The following is a 5182-nucleotide window of genomic DNA, read 5'->3' as shown; positions in this document are numbered from 1 at the left end:
AATGATGGCAGTCTGGGATAGCTAAAAGCAATGTGGAAAGGAACACAAGACATCTAAAGTATGCATTACTTTTTAGAGGATTTTCATAGCAATTGATCTTTCCAACGATGATGAAACCTAGGGTCTGCAGTGAATTCACATATTCCATGACTCTTTTAGAGGTTAATTATAATCACACAAAGTTGATCTCCAATTCAATATTTTGTGGCGTCCAAAATGACACATTGTGACATGTACAGGAATTCTGTGACTTACTTTATTTTTTTTTTTGCGGTACGCGGGCCTCTTGCGCAGGCTCCGGACGCGCAGGCTCCGGACGCGCAGGCTCAGCAGCTCCACAGCATGTGGGATCTTCCCGGACCGGGGCACGAACCCGTGTCCCCTGCATCGGCAGGCGGACTCTCAACCACTGCGCCACCAGGGAAGCCCTGTGACTTACTTTAAAATGTACCAAAAATTAAGAGAGATAATGGTGGATACATGGATATTTGATCAAGCAAATACATCAAAATGCTTACAATTATAGACTCTAGATGATAGATATGTGAGTGTTCACTGTATAATATTTAACTTTTCTTTATACTTTAAATGTTCATAATAAAATGTTGATGGAAAAAGACATTAACGTGCCTTCTTTTATGTATAGATTGATTGACTTTACAGGTGACTTTTGACATCATGTACAGATCAAACACAGATTCATAACCTAGGACAGATGGCACTTTATGCTCTGACATTTCTCATCTACCAGGTTTAGACAAACTGTTTTCACTTACCTAATGATTCAAACTTGCTCTTGGGTTAAAATGTGGGCTTTACACTGGCGACAGGGGGGAAAGTCAGGCAAGAAGAGATGCAAAGAGATCCCTTTTCTTGAACAAAGGTCAGGAACAAGGGGTCACTGTTCAGTATCTTGTTGCTGTGAAAAAATGTGAGCTGCAGGCTCATCACTTTCACATAAACATCTTGAATGCAAAGAACTTTCCCTTTTCTTGATTTAATATCCATTGTACTTTTCTAAAGTTGGAATTTTAAACTGTCCTTGGAAGAGTTTATTTTGAAGAGTAGAATTTCCAGTCAAAGAAATATGTAGAATATTGAGGCCAACACCGTTTTCACTACATAATACTTCCATTAAGCCAAAAAAGAAAGATTAACTCAACTGACTTAAAAGCATGCCAATGGCCTTATCAAACAAATAAGGATTAGGTTAACCCAACTCAGGGGCAATATTTAGGATTTTTTCACTTAGCTAAAACAAACACTTGTTTGAGAAAAATAAAAACATTAAATGTAGTGCCTGGCTCCCACAGTGGTCTCTGCTATTCTCTCTAATTAAAAAAAAAAAGGAATTCTAAATATTTACAGGGTTCATTCAACTTTATGAAAATATTTTTTAATAAAATGAAAAATAGGTTTTTCTAGTTCTAGTAAAAAGTGCACAAAAATTAAGAGGATATTTTTCATCACGATTTCTGTAAAGAAATAAATGATGCATTTTAACAAAAGCTTTCTTAGAAACCTTCCTTTCTTATGGTGAGATGTACTTTTTCACACATCATGTAAATAATTGGTTCTACTGAGCTCTGCAGCCAAAAATTACTATAAAAAATTACCCCAAATTACCAATCCACTAACGTTTTAAGTCACTAATTTTCCCAATGCCACTCTAGTTCCAAAAGAAACGTAAATTATTTAAAAAAGAAAGAGAGAGACGAAAGAAAGAATAAAGAAACAAACAAACAAAAAGGAAGAGAGAGAGAAAGAAAGAAAGAAAGAAAGAAAAAGAGAAAGAAAGAAAGAGAGGAAGGAAGGAAGAAAGAAAGAGAGAGAAGGCATTACTTTCTTAACCACAAATGATTTATTGCTCAGGAGCGAATATTTGAAATATTACAGAGACATTGCATCACATAGTCCTTGGTCTTTTCCTGACAAAAGATAAGCATTCTTGGGGCTTCCCTGGTGGTGCAGTGGTTAAGAATCTGCCTGCCAATGCAGGGGACATGGGTTCAAGCCCTGGTCTGGGAAGATCCTACATGCTGCGGAACAACTAAGCCCATGTGCCACAACTATTGAAGCCCGTGAGCCTAGAGCCTGTGCTCCGCAACAAGAGAAGCCACTGCAATGAGAAGCCCTTGCACCGCAACGAAGAGCAGCCTGTGCTCGCCACAACTAGAGAAAGCCTGCGCGCAGCAACAAAGACCCAACACAGACTAACATAAATAAATTTTATACAAAAGATAAGCATTCTCTAAGAATCCCTTTTTATTCATTCATTTATTAATAATTAACTGAACATCTTCTATGTTAAAAGTCCTAGGCCTATGGCAATGAACTAGATATACAAGGTCCCCGCTGCCACAGAAATTACATTCAAGAAGGGTGGACACAGATAATAATCAAATAAACAAGCTAATTTCAGATATTGATACATGTCTTGATAAAAATAAGGCAGGAAACATTTTCCAAAGTTATAAATGTCTATAGTTTTATCATTTAATAGCATAACTATTTTGTACTTGTTACAAGAAACAGAAATCTCCATCTTCTTCCTCCACCAATTCTCAAAGCAGGTACTGACTGGGTTGACATTTAAGCAGAGATGTGAGATGACAAAAAAGCCACCCAAGTAAGATCTAGATAAGGAGCTTTCCAGACACTGGGAATGGCAAGTGCAACGATCCTAAGACAGGAATGAGGTCTGCAGTATTGCTGAAGCACAGAGAGCAAGGGAAAAAGCCCAGGAAAGGATGTGGTTTATCTTTTTTAAAGATTACTTTAGCTTCAATGGATGGAATGGATTGTGGATGTGGAGAGAAGAGAGTGATAGCAAAGAGATGAAATAGGAAGCGATTGAGAGATGATGGTGGCTTGGACGAGGGTGTTAGTAGTGACGAACTTAAGTGCACAGTTTCAGGAGATAGCGTCGTCAGAACTGCTGACAGGTTGTGTATGAGGGGTAAGAGAAAGACTCCAAGTTTTGGGCAACAGGGCGAGATGAAGCCTAGGGAACTGTTGTGGACATTTGTCACTGCTCAGCCTGCTCAGCATCTAAATCTCTTTTTTATTTCCATAGAATTTACCTTTGTGTAAGTTTCAGAGAAACGATGCTGACTAATTGCTCTCTGACTCCTGGAAGCTGGGGCACAATCTGATGTTTCTGTCACAAACTTTGAATCAGGAATGATAGCACTTCAATGTTTAATCATGTATGAGCCTTACGGAATTCAAAGTGAACATTGGACAGGGAAAAGAGAAAAGGGCATTCCTCTTTGCACCAGATTCCTCAGGTCAGCAAGACTCAAATTAGGACTTGTTATTGATTATTAAACATACTACAACTTTATCACTATCCAAGTAGCTAAAAATTGATGTTTTTAAATTATAAAATCCTAAGCCTCAAAGTCATTCTGTGGTTTGGAACTAAATTCTTTCCAGGAACCGTATCACTCCCAAACCTGTTTCTTTAGGATCCCTAATATAAAGCTAAACAATCTGAAAATTTCCAAAGACAGTTATGATGTGGGACTTTGCTTAGATATATATGAAGTCTTCTTGCTTTTTTATTCTTGAAGTGACTCTAATGGGCATCATCACCAGGTACAGAAGCATTAGTACTTATAGTTAACAGGACTTTATAAGGCATTTCGATAACCACTGTATTAATAATAGCAACATCCATTACAAGGAACTCATTTAAAAAAATACAGTAGAGTCATATCAGTCCCATTTGATAGCAACTCCGTCCTTCAGTTGCTCAGGTCTTACTCTTTTCTCTCACAGTCCACTGGCAGGTTTCTTTGGCTCCTACTTCAAAAAGTAGTGAAAATACAATCACTTCTATTGTTTCCTCCCTGGTCTGAATCACCTTCTTTCTTGCCTGGATTACTGCAAACCTGGAGGCTAGAAGATAATAGAGAGATGTCTTCAAAGTTTTAAAGGTAAATGAGTCTGAACCTAGAACTGCAAGTCCAATCAAAGTGAAGTATGGGGAAGAAATAAAGGCCTTGTCAGACAGGTAAGGACTCAAAGTTTATCTCCCATGCGCCCTGTTTTGGGAGGTTCGTGTGTGTGTGTGGCGGGGGGTTACTTATAAACATACTTCAGCAAACAAATCAAAAAACAAAAAAAATGAAAACAAGAAAAAATAGGAGGGAAAAAAACAAAGAAAGAATAGGAGGGACTTCCCTGGAGGTCCAGTGGGTAAGACTACACGCTTCCACGGCCGGGGGCACGGGTTCGACCCCTGGTCGGGGAACTAAGATCCTGCATGCCACGCGGCAAGGCCAAAAGAAAAAAAAAGTCACGAAAGAATAGGAAACAAAAAAAGTAGTACATAGGAGTGCAAAGAAAATACATCCCAAGATAACAGCTAAAAATCACTTTGCCCAAGTGTGATAAAGCTGATTAAGAAGCTTAAAATGATCTCAGGGTTTATAGTAAAGAAAATATTTTTCTTCTGTCAAAGAAAAATAAAGGCAATAATACACTTCAGGATGAGAGCTAAAAGCACTCTGAACAAATTTGGTAATTCAATGATAAAGCAAGTATTATAGTAAAGGAAGTATTTTTCTTCTGTCCAAAAAAAAGGGTAATTTCTTACTCCAGGAAAAATTAAAATTTTCAAAAGCCATGACCCAACTATGAAGCAAGTAACACACAGTATGATTTGGAGAAATTGACGGCTATAAGATAAAATAATCCATTTGACCTTTAGTTTGTATTCTGCTTAAATCAGTATATAGACTTAAGAATATAAGATTAGAGATATTGTAGAATCACCTGGTTTACCCATGAATATTTCTGCACAATCTAGCACAGCTGCTAGTTATTGATTTATAGTTTTTAGCATCAATATATAAAGGAAAAACATACGTCAAGTATAGTTCCCCAAAACAATACACATCTATTAATGACTGATTATATAAACTAATAGTATAACTTATGGAAGTTGAAGGTAAAGGGCAGTAATGATTTGGAAAGTAAGTACAGGGTTGGTCATTTCCACAATGGTATGGAGTCAAGAGATACTGTTTAAAACTGATGGATCGGGGCTTCCCTGGTGGCGCAGTGGTTGAGAGTCCGCCTGCCGATGCAGGGGACGCGGGTTCGTGCCCCGGTCCGGGAAGATCCCACATGCCGCGGAGCGGCTGGGCCCGTGAGCCATGGCCGCTGAGCCTGC

The sequence above is a fragment of the Physeter macrocephalus genome, chromosome 4 (assembly GCF_002837175.3).
Source record: "Physeter macrocephalus isolate SW-GA chromosome 4, ASM283717v5, whole genome shotgun sequence".
NCBI classification, from domain to species: Eukaryota; Metazoa; Chordata; class Mammalia; order Artiodactyla; family Physeteridae; genus Physeter; species Physeter macrocephalus.
This window is presented reverse-complemented; position numbering follows the sequence as displayed.